At 43.6% G+C, this 17543-nt stretch overlaps 1 long non-coding RNA gene across 1 annotated transcript in view; it reads left to right on the top strand.

The window, feature by feature from the left end:
* LOC144825261 (uncharacterized) overlaps positions 1-16633 on the top strand; it is a 131187-nt gene extending 114554 nt beyond the window's left edge. The window contains exon 3 of the long non-coding RNA XR_013609360.1: positions 16579-16633. This is a non-coding gene — a long non-coding RNA (uncharacterized LOC144825261). The remainder of the gene's footprint in view (positions 1-16578) is intronic.
* Positions 16634-17543: the final 910 nt, after the last annotated feature.

Raw genomic sequence — 17543 nt, 5'->3', positions numbered from 1 at the left:
CTTGCACCCCAAGCACATGTTGCCTGTACCAGCACTCAAGATGGCCACCACCACCCACATGGCCAGTCCAAATCAACAGTACACCCCAAAAAAAACGAAAAACACACAAAAAGCACCACAATCCAATGCCATCCAGGATGTTTACATTAAAAAGACCCCACAGGCAGCCTCAGTCCATGCACCACTCACTACCCCTGGGCATAAGGCCCCAACAGCAGCCCCAAAAAATCGACAAAAAACACAAAATTCAGCACAATCCCAGCCCATCCATGGCCTCAATGATGTTTAAATTCAACAAAACAGTTGTATCATGCACCCATAACCAACCCTGGTCCTACTGGATACTGTGGCTACCCACAATATAATTTATTTAATGTTCTGAAAAAGTTCCAAAATTGTAGTTGCAGCAACTGTAATGCCCCAAACAAACTTACTTGTGAAAGTTGATTTCTAATCCAAAAGTGATCCAAAGAAAGTCAAAAAGGCCTCAAATCCAAATATCCAGCAGCACCCACAAAAAGTAATCCTTCCAGCTCCAGATCCAAATGAAAGTGACCAGGAGATGGACAAAGCACTGGGAGGAGCCTGCTGGACAGGAACAGGAAGTTGGAGACTGTGGGGCACTTCCTTCCCCCCCCCCCCCAAAATGGACTCCTTGCAAAAAAAAAGGCCATGCAAATGTCAACCTGAGGAGTGATTCTGATAAAAATCATCATTTTCTGAAGGTTTATCCTGTTTGCTGGTGGATTTCTTGTGCAGAATTGCAAAATCTCTATTTCGCGAGTGCGAGATTGTTCCTTTCCGCAACTACGTGTTCGCAATTGCGAACTCTAGCGAGGTGTGCTGTGCAAGGTGGCAAGCCGCGATTACGTATTCGCGGGCGCCAAACCCCCGCGGCATCACGCAGCAAGACCCAAAATGGCGCAGAGAAAAACAACTCGGCCAATGCTTAATGACGGAAAGTGAACGCCGTGCACCACGCCGTGCGCCGCAACCAAGCAAAAAATCCGCCGCGAGCGGATTCACGGATTTTCGACAAATTTGCGAGAGTTCGCGTATTGCGAATTTGCCGAAAATCCGAAAAATCTGCGAGCGGAGCAGATTTTACGCCCATGCTTAGTCAACGCCACCTCCTCCTCCTGCTAGAACACCCTCCGCATGCTCCGCAGGATCTACAAGTGTATCCCGACCGAAACAAGAAAAACGGTTACACAGGCCCTCGTCATTAGCAGACTGGACTACGGCAACACACTCTACGCAGGAATCCCAGCAAAACACCTACGACGACTACAACGCATCCAAAACGCCTCCGCCCAACTGATCGTCAACGTCCCCCGCCGCATCCACATCACCCCCCACCTGAGAGACCTACACTGGCTCCCCGTCGACAAGAGGATCACCTTCAAGCTCCTCACCCATGCACACAAAGCACTCCACAACGCCGGACCAGCCTAACTGAACAGCAGACTCTGCTTCTACACCCCCACCCACCAGCTCTGCTCCGCCAGCATCGTACTCGCCGCTGTCCCCGGCATCCAACGAATGACCTCCGGCGGCAGATCCTACTCCTACCTCACCACCAAGACCTGGAACACCCTCCCTGCCCACATACGACAGACCCAAGACCTACTCGCCTTCAGAAGGCTCCTCAAGACCTGGCTCTTCGAGCAGTAGCAGCACCCCCCTCCCCTCAGCGCCTTGGGACCCTCATGGGTCAGTAGCGCACCCTACAAGTACTCTGATTGACTGATTGATTGATTGAGACAAAACTGTACCATAAAAAGACTGCAAGGAACATCCACAAACCTAACTTACAGTATGCCCTATGGAGAGTTACTTAAAGTGAACATATATTGTATCTCAGGGCAAGAAGACAGAGGAATACAAATCATGAGAGCTAGATTTTCTGAGCGGGGATACAGCAAGAAATTAATTAGATAAGATAGACAAGGTACGAAGGTCTACGTAATAACCATACAAGAAAGTCATACCTGAGGGTAAAAATTAAAAAGAGCTGGAAGTCTTAAGATTATTAACTTCCCTCAGTAATGGAGCATCCAGACTGTAAAACATCATAGGGAAAATTTGGCACATTCTTACCAGTGATTAAATAATATTCAAATATGTAATTGAACATGCTTAAATTACCTTTAACAGAAAGCAGTCATTGAAGATTTGTCAGGTAAATGTGAGGTGGCCAAATCCACCAAACAGTATGATTTACCTATTAAACCAGGATTTTCCAAATATAATAATTTTGTGGCTTGTAACAGTAATAAGGATTTTTATATCTTTATATTTGCTACTCTGCCTTCTTCCCCACCAGATCTCCCCTGTCTAAATATAGTCCTATTCCGGCCCTTACACATCAATTCAGTACAGTCTGCCATGCCTACTATTCCTTCTTCCCATGACCAAACATCGCCTACTCCTCTCCCTTCTTTTAACCTCACTCCTCCTTCTCTTCCCTTACAACTCGAATTTCCTACCCTACCCTACCCTACGCTCTGCCAATCTCTCCCTCACTGATTGGCTCCTCCACCTCATAATCAAGTAGTTCATCCCTACATCCCTACATCCCTAAACCCCACTCTCTACCTTCCTCTGCCCAGACCGAATCTACAACTGACCGATCTCTCCAAACACCTAACATTCTGAAAAACAGCTGGAATGTCTTTCTGACTGTATCCCCCGATCGCCCTCCATACACAACAGATCCCCCAAACAAAAATAAAACCCACTGCATCCCCACTCTCTTATAACTCAATCCCCCTTATTCTTCTAACACAGACTCTTACTAACATTGAGCGTTATCTCTCAATGGTGAACTCTGAACGTTCAAGACTTAAAAAGGACTATAACCCCTCAACTCCCTGGTCCTCCCTAACCACAACGTCTACCCCTGTGCCCGTTCCTTAAACATACACCGACACAGCAAGTGGAGAACTAAACCCCTCTGTAACCGATCTCTTAGGCCTCTCCGCTCTGTGAGCGACTTATCCTCTTCTGACCTCAGGGACCTCTGTAATTCCTACCTTCCTAATCCACTGGCTCTGGTTCTTCCCCTCCCATATGCCAATATTCGTGTGATTGTGGGTATTAACAGAATCCCCTCCGCACCCTTCTCTCCTCTACCCCCATCTCAACTCACCACCATCCACTGTAATCTTACACTAGACAACCCTTCTCCCTTCTCGTGCATGCTTGTGAACTGCCACTCGGCGGTCCGACATGCAAATTAATTATCTGAAACTATCTTCAGCGAAGATATTGATATCGCCTTCCTGACAGAAACCTGGCTCAATGACCACTCAATGGCTTTTCTGGACCTACTCATCCCACACAGCTTCTCTATCCTTCAGAAAGACAGGCCCATTCGAAAAGGTTGCGGTCTAGATATAATTTATAAAAAATTACCTTCATCTCTCCCTTTTAAAAGACTCTGACCACCTAACCTTTGAATACCTTGGTGCCGAACTCACGATACAGGGCTCACCCCCCATCCGACTACACAACATCTACCACCCTTCGAGCGACCCTCTTCTATTTGATGAAGAATTGTCCGAATTCATTACACAATCCTCTCTTTCTAACTCCAAAAATCTCTTCCTGGACCTACTCATCCCACACAGCTTCTCTATCCTTCAGAAAGACAGGCCCATTAGAAACGGTTGCGGTCTAGCTATAATTTATAAAAATTACCTTCATCTCTCCCTTTTAAAAGACTCTGACCACCTAACCTTTGAATACCTTGGTGCCGAACTCACGATACAGGGCTCACCCCCCATCCGACTACACAACATCTACCACCCTTCGAGCGACCCTCTTCTCTTTGATGAAGAAATGTCCGACTTCATTACACAATCCTCTCTTTCTAACTCCAAAAATCTCTTCCTAGGAGATTTTAACATCCATTGGAACAGTGTTGAGTTTCCCATAGTCATGCGTCTCATTAGCCTCCTAGAGGTTAACGATTTCAAACAACTTTGTCAACAGCCAACCCACATCAAAGGAGCCAATCTTGACGCTATCATATCTAACAACGCCCTAACCTCCCTATCCAACATCACCCCCACTGACTGGTCTGACCATCACCTCATTCTTTTTAAGATCGGGACAAATCCCCCTGTCCCCCCTATAAAAAGCACCAAACCCTTAACATGGACCAAATAGCTTAGTCAAATCCCCTCTGATGTACTTGAATCTAAACTCCAAGCCCAACTCCTTCTCACCCCTCTCTCCCACAATGCCAACAAGCTCACTGAGCATTTCAATAAGACAGTCAAGGATGTGCTGGATCGTTCAGCTCCTCCCAAAAAAAAAACCCAAAGAAACATCCCATCCAAATCTTGGTTTAACACTGATATGAACAATGAAAGACGTTCTCTTAGACTGACTGAAGGAACATGGAGACAACACCCCTCTCCCTCCCATCTAGCCCTCCTTAGATCCTCTAGATCAACATACAAGAAACACATCTTCAAGGAAAAGACCATTTTTTTTATCACAACTTGATCGTGCCAAAAATAGGCACAGAGAATTGTTCAATATCGTAAGAAAACAAACAGCATCCTCTCCCTCTGAGCTCATTGCCTCTTTAGAGAGATGTGAAGAAATTGCTAACTTGTTCTCTGATAAAATACCCAAAATCGAGCAATCCTTCCTTCCTAATCCTAGCCTTGCATCGCCCTCCCATCAAACTGCTGTCAATGTCTTCTTAGACCTGCCGCCCTTGTTAACCCCGACCCTTCATCCTAACCACCCAACTCACAGTCCAGTTTCCACCTCCCCTGAATCCAACCCCCCAACATCTAGTTGAAAAATAATGCCTCCTGGCAAACTTTTCATCCTGTTACCCAACATGAAGTCCTCAACATCATCTACAAACTTAGGCTGACTTCGCACTCCAAAGACCCACTCCCTTCCAGCCTCGCCCAAGGTCTCAAACACATTATCGCCCCTTATTAGACTTATATCATTAACTCCTCATTTGCCACTGGGTGTGTCCCTGACTCTCTCGGGTCAAACCACACCTGCTGACCTCAATGACCCTAATAACTTTCACCCCATTTCGAACCTCCCACTCCTATCGAAAGTCCTGGAAAAATGTGCTCTCCGACAACTTGACAATCAAATCTACAATTTTAACCTACTTGACTCATTGCAATCCGGTTTCAGAAAAGGATGCAGCACGGAAATTTCCTTGCTAAATATTGTCAATGACCTCCACTGGTCCCTTGACAATGGTGAGTCCTGCCTACTCATTCTTCTCGACCTCTACACTGCCTTCGATACAGTTAACCACTGCTTTCTACTTTACTCACTCAAAGCCTGCTTTGGTATTAATGGTCTAGTCCTCAAATAGTTCTCCTCCTATCTCTAACACAGAACACAACAAATCAAAATCAAGGACTGCCTCTCCAACCCCATTCCAGTTTCAGTGACGCAATGCACAGTCTAAAAACAGCCATAGCTATGAAGATAAGCCCGTGCATTGAATGGGGTCGGGGTATGATGGATGTGCCTAATAGAATTTCTTCCGTGAAATGTTAATACGGCAATGTGCGAGGATGGAAAGAAAGTCAGAGATTGTCGATATGATATTCCCTAATAAAGGACAAGTAGCAAACATGTGAGTTGAATCTGCTGATGGAAGTGAGCACCTCGGACAATGTGTCCTAGATCCGTTCCCCCATTTTGCTAATTTGTCTGGGGTATAATAAAGTGAAAAAAATGTTTTATAAAATTGTACTTGGAGTTTCATGGACATTAGGGTTGTAATTGACATCTCTAAGGCTTCCATGAAGGTTCGAGGAGAGATGCCAAGTCTGCTCTGCCATGCCACCATATGTTTCTCCAAATCGTCTGGCATTAGTAAATTAAGCCCTTCATAAATCTCGCCAATTTTAGGGGTTTTTATAGAAAGTAATTTGTCCATAATTTGCCACGGTTGGAATTTAATGCGACCTCCCCCTTTCTTTAAAATAAAATCCCGCACTTGGAGGTATTTAAAGAAATCTCTATTAGATAGTTTGAATTCGGTTTTTAGTTCTTCAAACGACTTTATGCCATTCACAGAGAAAAAGCACCCGAGTTGTTTTATCCCCAGTACGGCCCATCTATTCAAAACTAAATCTTGAAATATTTCCGGGAGATCCGAGTTCTGTGTTATAGGTGTATAAAAAGAATACCGGCCTAACCCAACTAATTTTTTGACATTCCGCCATACTTTAATGGTGCTAGAAATAGTCTTGAATTTCACTTTTTTAAAAGAATCATCGTTTAAGTGCCGCCATAAACAACCTGCACAGCCGTCCCCCAGAATAAGTTCTTGTGGGGTGATAATATTATGGGCGTCTATGTCACCTTTTAGAAGATATGCGCTGTATCTCAGCACTGTTGCCCAATAATACAGTTTAAAGTTTGGTAATGTCAATATCCCCCGATCTCTAGGTAAAGTAAGCCACCTGAGTGCTCTTCGTGGATTGTGATATCCCCATATAAATCGTGAAAACAAATTATCCATATTTTTAAAGACTGTTTCGGAGAATTCAAGGTTAATTAAATGAAAATAATAGAGGAACTTCGGGAAGAATAGCATTTTGACGACATTAACTCTCCCCCCAATAGTAAGTTGTAGATTATGAAGGCGCAGTAGTTCTTTCTTGGTGCGATTTAGGAGAGGGTTAAGATTATCGTCAACTATGTTTGTGATATTAGCATCAATACTCACGCCTAGGTAAATTGCTTTATTAATTATTCTTGGGTCTTGCATCGTAATTTTGTTATTTATAATGATCTGGTTTTTACTACTGTTTAATTTATAGCCTGAAACTTTACCAAAAGCATGGGCTTCTCGTTCTATCCACTTAATAGCATTATTGGGGTCACTTGTGATAATAGCTATATCGTCAGCATATGCTAGGCATTTAGTTTCTACGTTATTGGACTTGAATTGAGGGAATTGAGTTGTTATTTTCCAAATTGTTAATAAACACATCAATATAGATAGCAAAGAGGAGGGGCGAGCAAAGGCATCCCTGTCTTGTACCCCGCGTAATGGCGAAACTTTCAGATATAGCCCCATTGATTAAAACGTGGGCACTGGGGTTTACATAGAGCTGTTGTACTGCTGTTAAATAGTGTCCGCCAATCCCCCAGTTTGATAGGGCCGCCCAAAGGAATTTCCAGGAGACCCTATCAAACGCTTTCTCCGCGTCGAGCAGTATGAGAGCCATAGGTTCTCCTGTCACCCCCGTATAATCAAAAAGGGAAATAACCCTTTGAATGTGATCGGTCGTGGACCTTCCTGGGACAAAGCCATGTTGTCTTTCTGATACGATATTGTGAATTACGGGTGCCAATCGATCTGTCAATATTTTCGAGTAAATTTTAGAGTCCCCGTTAATCAGTGTGATTGGTCGATATGAGCCCAATTCTTTCACATCTTTGTTTTTTTTAGGAAACACTATAATCTTGGCAATGGACCACGACCTAGGCGGGTTCCCCCCAGAGAAGATATTTTGAAAGAGGGGAGTTATAATATTCTCAAGTTGAGGGGCAAATGTAAGATAAAAATCGGTTTTAATTCCGTCCATGCCTGCTGCCTTACCGGTAGCCAGGCCCTTATTTGCTAAGAGTATTTCGTCATAGGTGATTGAACCATCTAAAATCTCCTGATCACTAGTTTCCAGGTATGGCGGGGTAAATGATTCCAAATACATATTGGGATCACCACATTCGGTATTATCCTCGTGATAGAGGTTCTTATAGAACTTTTGAAAAGATGTTCTTATTTCGGATGGATCTGATGTTAGGCCTAAATCCGGGTCCCTGATTTCTTTAATTAGAGCAAAAGATGTCTCTTCGCGGGTTCTGACAGCTAATTGGTGGCCCATTTTTTCCCCAAGCTCGTAGATTTTACCCTTGTGGATATCACCTTTAATAGCTGCTCTATCATTTAAAATTGACAAGATTTTATTCTTAACAATAGACACTTTGCGCTCCGCATTAGCAATTGGATTACCTTCCTGTATCGTTTTAATACGTCCTTCTTCTGCTTTACATAGATCTTCTTCAAGTGAGATTATTTTTATTTTTTCGGTTTTATTGTGATGAAAGGAGAATTTCATTGTTTCGCCCCGAACCCCGGCATTCAGAGTGTCCCAGACAATGTCGATAGGCCCGATATTATCTGATATGAAAGCGGTGATCCAGGTTCTCATATGTAAATTATATGCTTTATTATATAGTAAAGCTCTTTCGAAAGTCTATATATTTGTATTAGATTTTTCAGGACCCTTCATTAAGTTAGAGTACAATAAAGGGGTTGGCCCTTGTGAACTCCTGACCTGGGTCAGTGAATCATTACAAAAATGGGGTTGGTCAGAGTTTAAGACTTTCAAATTGGGCTTACAGACGGCCAATTCTTCAAATGTCCAATATTCACACAATCAACAACTTCATTTTAAGCTTAAAGAGTTTCAATGTAAACAGTTCAATTCAAAATCCTTTTTTGGCATTTATTTGCGCAAAGTTCAAATCAAATTGCGGCCAAAAGTTCATTGTAACAATAAAGTAAACATGTAATTGTAAATTCATTACATTTGAACATTCAAAACAGTGCTCTCAGTGAAAACGGGGAAGGGGTGAGTGAAGTGAGTGGGACACGGTAAAGGTGTGGTGACATTTTTGTGGCATCATTTCGCAATTAAGAAGCCTTTACACCTAAATCAATTGGCAAAGGTTCCAAACAATCATCACACATAGAGGGCGAGACACAGTCTCGTTATTTCAGTCCTATGGTGTGAAGTAAGCAAAGCGTAGTTCTACGTTTCGACCCCTGGAATACGCTAAAGGGTTGCTTTCAGCCTCATGTTGGGGTCTTCATCAGGAAAAAGGGTGGGGGAGAGCCTAGGGGTTAAGATAGACACATGTATCAGTGATTGTGTGTTTAATTAAATCAGAAGAAAGTATAAGAGACAAGGATGTGGTGTTTACCTACATCAACAGACGGTAGACTTCTGTGCCGTCTATACCGGGGCCTTGGTACAGCTCCCAAAGTTTATCTAAAACATTAATGAATTAATTAAAGATCAGCGTCAGGGTGCTAGTTAATACCAATACTGCCAGAGGGTGAATGGTCGAAAGGAAAGGGACTTACTTATACGTTGTACTTGTACAGGAAAACGCAGTGGGCACATCCCTCAATCACGGGGACCTCAAATGCTCCTTAGCTGTAGTGATAAAAAGGTAGCGCATTGAGGTTTACCGGACTAGGGCATGGATTAGCAAACACCGTTTGAGAGAAAAGCTAAATCAATGGTCAGGCATGGAGGGTTGTGATCTCACCTTGGGACGGGACCGCAAGAGCTGGATTCCCGCTCCAGCTGCGCTCTGCATCCGAGTGAAGACTCGCGGTGCAGCCGCTGGATGCCCGTAAAGTAAAAAAGGGGCTCGTCACATGCGGCCAATCAGCGCGGGGGTAGGGCGGGACCGTACTCGAAGATCAAGGGAGCGTCTACTCTGCAGTAACTTAGAGCGGAGGATTGCAAGGGGGAATCTGTGAACAACCAGGATCGGTTGTAACAGTAAAAGGTTACCCCGTGGTGTTTCAGTAAAAAGCAGCCGCTTTGGCAGCAAATGGAGTTAAATAAAATTTATCGAGCAGACATGAAACTGTAAAGTACACAAAAGAATTACGCCCACCATTACGAGATCTCGACAGAGCACAGTTTGATCATTGACATGTAAACCCACATTGTGTTTATGGGGTAGGTTGGGAAATACAATTTCAAACTCTGTATCTTAATAAAATTGCAAACGTCACAAAATCAGAACACGAATAGTTATGGCACAATTAAGAGGTCGGTGGTGGGTTGAGCGTGCGCCACTTAACAGAATTAACAGTGTATTTAACAGCAAGTGACCGGGGTCAGAGCACATTCTGGTGTAGATAGTAGTGGTACATTCAGTGTGTGCTACAAAACAGAATTAAGTGGTCATTTATGGATACACCGGTAATGTATGCGAGGTCGTAGCAATGGACCAAGAACAAATTAAAATGGCCTGACGTATTGTAGGATATAGATAACAACTATTCAGCCAATCCACTGGAAAGTGGATTATGTGGAGGACGAATTCTAGGGTCTATGATGACCCCGAGTGTTCATTCTGGACATAAACTAGCCATCTGAGAGAAGTTAGCCTCGAGTTCATTCAGCCCTCTCCTTATGGTTTGGAATTTCTGCATCCACTTGCATTCTCTGGTATTAAGGATGGAGGTAAGGTTGCCTCCCCGTGGTCCCAGGCAGACTTTCTCTATCACTACCCAGCGTAGAGATTCAGGTGTATGGTTCCTTTCTTTGAAATGTTCCACCAATGGGGCCCCGGCTGTGGAGCACCGGATTCTGCTGCAGTGCTGAAAGATACGGTTCTTAACCTTTTGTATAGTTTGACCTATGTACATGAGGTCACAGGGGCACAGAATTGCGTAGATCACTCCACTGGTGTTGCAATTGGTCAGCGACTTGAGATTGATAGTGAAGTTGTTGTATTCGATTTGTTTGGTCTCCCAGCACATGGGACATGCTTTGCAAGAGGTGCATTTAAAGTGTCCAACAATTTCCGGTAGATTCCATAGGCTCTGGATCGTGGGTGCCTGTGGGGTTTCCAGTAGGGATCGTACCACCATGTCTCTGACGTTTCTCGCTTTTTTAAAGGCGTGCATAGGAGGTTCCGGCACCTCAAGAATGTCTGCCACCAGGCCCCAATGTTTATTGACACTTTTTCTTATAGCGTTGCTCTGGGTGCAGAATGTTGTTACACATATCATGCGTTCAAATGACGATGCTCGTTTCTTGGTTTCAAGTAGGGTTGAGCGATCCTGGAACCAGGCTCTCTTACGGGATCGCTTCACGAGGCGTTTAGGGTAGCCTCTATCGATCAGGCGGTTGATGAGTTCATCTGATTCCTTAAAGAAGTCTTCTTTTTGTGAACAATTCCTTCGAAGGCGCAAAAACTGCCCAAAGGGTAGGTTGTCCCTCAGTCCCCTCGTGTGGTGGCTGGAGTAGCGTAGGAGAGAATTTCTCTCTGATGGTTTGCGGAAGAGAGTGGTGTACAGGTATCCGTCTTTCTCCTTGATACTTATATCAAGAAAGTCAATCGACTCTCTATCCATATGCATCGTGAATTTGATGTCTAAGGATTGATTGTTAAGCCAGGTTAAGAAAGCTTGGAGGGTGTCTTCATCTCCGGACCATACCATTATAACATCATCGATGTAGCGGTGCCAAGTTGTTATCATCTCCCTGTGTGGATTGTCTGGTGTGAGGATACAGTCTTGTTTAAACTCAGACATATAGAGAATAGCTAGGTCCGGTGCAAAGGCAGCGCCCATGGCTACTCCTTTGCTCTGTATGTAGTAGGCGTTTTGGAAGATAAAAAAGTTTTTTGTCATGGCAATTTCAAGTAATTCGATCAGGAACTCAGTAGGGACTGGTGTAGGTTGTTCCCGTCTGTTAAGTATCCTCCTCATGCAGTTCAGAGCCGGTCTCTGTGGGATGCTGGTATACAGCGAGACGATGTCCATGGTCACGAGAATCTGGGTCTGTTTGCTGAATGGTTTGTGGTCGAACAGGTTGATGACTTGCATGGTGTCTCTTAAATAAGTCGGGGTTGCTTCTGCTATGGGCTTTAAGAAGACATCGACGTACTTGCAGAGTGGTTCAATCAGTGAGCCACATCCTGATATGATGGATCGTCCAGGTGGCTTATCGAGGTTCTTGTGTACCTTAGGTAGTACGTATATAGTAGGAGTCCTAGGGTGATCCACATTGAGGTACTGGAACTCTTTCTTCGAAAGGAATCCCATTCCTAAAGCTTGTGTTGAAAAAACAATACGTCAAACATAACATCAGTGGGGGTGAGAGGAGTGCCCTCCAATCGTTGAAGGAAAATAAATCTGTGGTAATCAAGCCGGCGGATAAGGGTGGCTCCATAGTCATACTTAATGTGGACGACTATAAAACTGAGATCCAATCCCAACTCACTGACGGGGTCAGCTACAGACCGGTGACAAGGGACCCTACCAGGGAAGTACGGAAAGACATTGTGACTATCACAACACAAGCTTTAGGAATGGGATTCCTTTCGAAGAAAGAGTTCCAGTACCTCAATGTGAAGCAACCCCGACTTATTTAAGAGACACCATGCAAGTCATCAACCTGTTCGACCACAAACCATTCAGCAAACAGACCCAGATTCTCGTGACCATGGACATCGTCTCACTGTATACCAGCATCCCACAGAGACCGGCTCTGAACTGCATGAGGAGGATACTTAACAGACGGGAACAACCTACACCAGTCCCTACTGAGTTCCTGATCGACACCGGACCTAGCTATTCTCTATATGTCTGAGTTTGAACAAGACTGTATCCTCACACCAGACAATCCACACAGGGAGATGATAACAACTTGGCACCGCTACATCGATGATGTTATAATGGTATGGTCCGGAGATGAAGACACCCTCCAAGCTTTCTTAACCTGGCTTAACAATCAATCCTTAGACATCAAATTCACGATGCATATGGATAGAGAGTCGATTGACTTTCTTGATATAAGTATCAAGGAGAAAGACGGATACCTGTACACCACTCTCTTCCGCAAACCATCAGAGAGAAATTCTCTCCTACGCTACTCCAGCCACCACACGAGGGGACTGAGGGACAACCTACCCTTTGGGCAGTTTTTGCGCCTTCGAAGGAATTGTTCACAAAAAGAAGACTTCTTTAAGGAATCAGATGAACTCATCAACCGCCTGATCGATAGAGGCTACCCTAAACGCCTCGTGAAGCGATCCCGTAAGAGAGCCTGGTTCCAGGATCGCTCAACCCTACTTGAAACCAAGAAACGAGCATCGTCATTTGAACGCATGATATGTGTAACAACATTCTGCACCCAGAGCAACGCTATAAGAAAAAGTGTCAATAAACATTGGGGCCTGGTGGCAGACATTCTTGAGGTGCCGGAACCTCCTATGCACGCCTTTAAAAAAGCGAGAAACGTCAGAGACATGGTGGTACGATCCCTACTGGAAACCCCACAGGCACCCACGATCCAGAGCCTATGGAATCTACCGGAAATTGTTGGACACTTTAAATGCACCTCTTGCAAGGCATGTCCCATGTGCTGGGAGACCAAACAAATCGAATACAACAACTTCACTATCAATCTCAAGTCGCTGACCAATTGCAACACCAGTGGAGTGATCTACGCAATTCTGTGCCCCTGTGACCTCATGTACATAGGTCAAACTATACAAAAGGTTAAGAACTGTATCTTTCAGCACTGCAGCAGAATCCGGTGCTCCACAGCCGGGGCCCCATTGGTGGAACATTTCAAAGAAAGGAACCATACACCTGAATCTCTACGCTGGGTAGTGATAGAGAAAGTCTGCCTGGGACCACGGGGAGGCAACCTTACCTCCATCCTTAATACCAGAGAATGCAAGTGGATGCAGAAATTCCAAACCATAAGGAGAGGGCTGAATGAACTCGAGGCTAACTTCTCTCAGATGGCTAGTTTATGTCCAGAATGAACACTCGGGGTCATCATAGACCCTAGAATTCGTCCTCCACATAATCCACTTTCCAGTGGATTGGCTGAATAGTTGTTATCTATATCCTACAATACGTCAGGCCATTTTAATTTGTTCTTGGTCCATTGCTACGACCTCGCATACATTACCGGTGTATCCATAAATGACCACTTAATTCTGTTTTGTAGCACACACTGAATGTACCACTACTATCTACACCAGAATGTGCTCTGACCCCGGTCACTTGCTGTTAAATACACTGTTAATTCTGTTAAGTGGCGCACGCTCAACCCACCACCGACCTCTTAATTGTGCCATAACTATTTGTGTTCTGATTTTGTGACGTTTGCAATTTTATTAAGATACAGAGTTTGAAATTGTATTTCCCAACCTACCCCATAAACACAATGTGGGTTTACATGTCAATGATCAAACTGTGCTCTGTCGAGATCTCGTAATGGTGGGCGTAATTCTTTTGTGTACTTTACAGTTTCATGTCTGCTCGATAAATTTTATTTAACTCCATTTGCTGCCAAAGCGGCTGCTTTTTACTGAAACACCACGGGGTAACCTTTTACTGTTACAACCGATCCTGGTTGTTCACAGATTCCCCCTTGCAATCCTCCGCTCTAAGTTACTGCAGAGTAGACGCTCCCTTGATCTTCGAGTACGGTCCCGCCCTACCCCCGCGCTGATTGGCCGCATGTGACGAGCCCCTTTTTTACTTTACGGGCATCCAGCGGCTGCACCGCGAGTCTTCACTCGGATGCAGAGCGCAGCTGGAGCGGGAATCCAGCTCTTGCGGTCCCGTCCCAAGGTGAGATCACAACCCTCCATGCCTGACCATTGATTTAGCTTTTCTCTCAAACGGTGTTTGCTAATCCATGCCCTAGTCCGGTAAACCTCAATGCGCTACCTTTTTATCACTACAGCTAAGGAGCATTTGAGGTCCCCGTGATTGAGGGATGTGCCCACTGCGTTTTCCTGTACAAGTACAACGTATAAGTAAGTCCCTTTCCTTTCGACCATTCACCCTCTGGCAGTATTGGTATTAACTAGCACCCTGACGCTGATCTTTAATTAATTCATTAATGTTTTAGATAAACTTTGGGAGCTGTACCAAGGCCCCGGTATAGACGGCACAGAAGTCTACCGTCTGTTGATGTAGGTAAACACCACATCCTTGTCTCTTATACTTTCTTCTGATTTAATTAAACACACAATCACTGATACATGTGTCTATCTTAACCCCTAGGCTCTCCCCCACCCTTTTTCCTGATGAAGACCCCAACATGAGGCTGAAAGCAACCCTTTAGCGTATTCCAGGGGTCGAAACGTAGAACTACGCTTTGCTTACTTCACACCATAGGACTGAAATAACGAGACTGTGTCTCGCCCTCTATGTGTGATGATTGTTTGGAACCTTTGCCAATTGATTTAGGTGTAAAGGCTTCTTAATTGCGAAATGATGCCACAAAAATGTCACCACACCTTTACCGTGTCCCACTCACTTCACTCACCCCTTCCCCGTTTTCACTGAGAGCACTGTTTTGAATGTTCAAATGTAATGAATTTACAATTACATGTTTACTTTATTGTTACAATGAACTTTTGGCCGCAATTTGATTTGAACTTTGCGCAAATAAATGCCAAAAAAGGATTTTGAATTGAACTGTTTACATTGAAACTCTTTAAGCTTAAAATGAATTGTTGATTGTGTGAATATTGGACATTTGAAGAATTGGCCGTCTGTAAGCCCAATTTGAAAGTCTTAAACTCTGACCAACCTTCATTAAGTTAAGCTTAAGCGGGTTGTGGTCTGACAAGATTCTAGGCAGTTTATTGATTAGACATGTAGAGCGCAAGCTATTCGAAAGAAGCAGATAGTCTAGTCTTACATGTTTTGAGTGTGGAAATGAATAATAAGTATAACCAGGGTCGCCCGGATGATCCATGGCCCAGCCATCTAGAAGGCCGTGTTGTAAACATAGATCTTTGAGAGCAAAAAAAACCTTTGGTTTCCTGCCTTGATAAATAAACCCAGGATCTGTGGACCTATTACAGGGTAGATGAATATTAAAATCTCCACAGAGAATCAAAGGAAGGGGCCAGTGAAATAGCTCGTTAGACACCTTAATCAGTACCTCCGGATCGTCAATAATATCCGCATATATTGTACATATCGTAAATTTGCTTGCTCCGTTATTGAAATGGCATTCTGTAATTGCAGTTGGTTTCTTCTGAAATGGGAAATGTTCTTTATAGACTTGGAATGAAACATGACAAGGTGGCTTTATTTCGTCCACAGGATAACAGACTTGTTGAGAGGTTGAATCGTATTGTGATGGAAAGTATTCAGCTCTCACTGGCAAATGGGTTGTCATGGAAAGAGGAGTTATGGAAGATGATGTGGGCTCACAAAGTGATGCCTCATTCTGTCACTGGTGTTTCTCCTTTTATAGCATTAAAAGGAAAAGAGCCTGGTACTAAGGAATCTCCGATGTGGCTTCATGAAAAGAATCAGGCGTGGGTTGATGGAGAAGAAATTAGGTCAAGGGTTTTTGATTGTCAGTGGCACAACAAAATGAACTTTGATAATCGGAAAAATGTGAAGAAGTTGGACATTGCTAATGGTGATTGAGTAGTTGTGAGGAAAACTGGTTTTGTGAAGAAGGGTGAGAGTAAGTTTTCACAGCCCCATAAAGTCATTCTTGTCATGGATCAGTGGCTCAATTGGACGATGGCAGGTAATGAAGCTTTGGGGATTTGTGTAAAATATCCCATTCAAGTAGTGTCTAATGCAGTTGTTATGCACCTTATTCAAATAATGTATATGCAATTGCTGTACTATGTTGTGTTTCTTCATTGCTGTATGAACTTTTTATTTGCTTTCTATTAGTCTTTTGATGTACTATTTACTTATGTTTCATTGTTCTCTACATGTTAACAATCTTTTCTCTTTTTACGATAATATAGAGGGGAGATTTGTGGTGGCCGGAATCCTTATGAGGTAGAACAGCATCACAGCAAAGATTCCAAGAATGGTCATTATTTTCTGTACTGCTGAAGGATGTGGATGTTTATTGTACCTTCCAATAAACTTTATTTAAGGAAGCTGAAGTTGAATTTGTCTGGATTACTACACTTTATTGAGATAATAATGTTGACAATGACAATTGATAACTATTTATATGTGTTATAAACAACAAAAAGTACATTTGCAAAGGATTATTAATATTGTTGATGATTACATTTACATAGAAAGAGATGTTTTTAACATGTGGTTTGTTGATCTTGAACATTTGACCAAGTCAGTAGACTTACCTCATATGTGTTTATGACCCCTTTTGGGGGTGAAAGGTGATTATGTAATATAATCTATAGTATTTTCCAATTACCAGTGTATACATTTGTAAATTACTGTTTAGTATTTAGTAGTGTGTGTAATAAATGTACGTCTCCTTTTGCTAAAGAAGAAGTACTGACTGGACAATTCACTTACTGAGTGTTGCTATTGCGGGCCAGTGTACAGTGATTATTAGCTCACATCATCTCCACAGAGGAAGACATGGGCTGCTCTGCCTCGCTACCCTGAGAGAGTCAAGTGCTGCACTGGGATGCTTCGTTTTTAGTAATGTGAATTGTGGTCCTTTTGCTTGTGCAGGCCAAACAACTAATAACCCAATTTCCGACAAATCCCATAACAACAGTGTTTATTCTGTCCTTCAAAGTTCCTATATCAATCAATCAATCAATACATTTATAGAGCACGCTACTCATCCGTGAGGGTCTCAAGGCGCTGAGGGGAGGGGGGGGGGGTGCTGCTACTGTTCGATAAGCCAGGTCTTGAGGTGTTTCCTGAAGGTGAGATGGTCCCAGGTCAGCCGTAGGTGGGTGGGTAGGGAGTTCCACATCTTGGCAGCCAGGTAAGAGAATGATAT

The sequence above is a fragment of the Lissotriton helveticus genome, chromosome 3_1 (assembly GCF_964261635.1).
Source record: "Lissotriton helveticus chromosome 3_1, aLisHel1.1, whole genome shotgun sequence".
Lineage (NCBI taxonomy): Eukaryota > Metazoa > Chordata > Amphibia > Caudata > Salamandridae > Lissotriton > Lissotriton helveticus.
The sequence above is the reverse complement of the archived record's forward strand: the minus strand, read 5'-3'. Positions and strand labels throughout refer to the sequence as shown.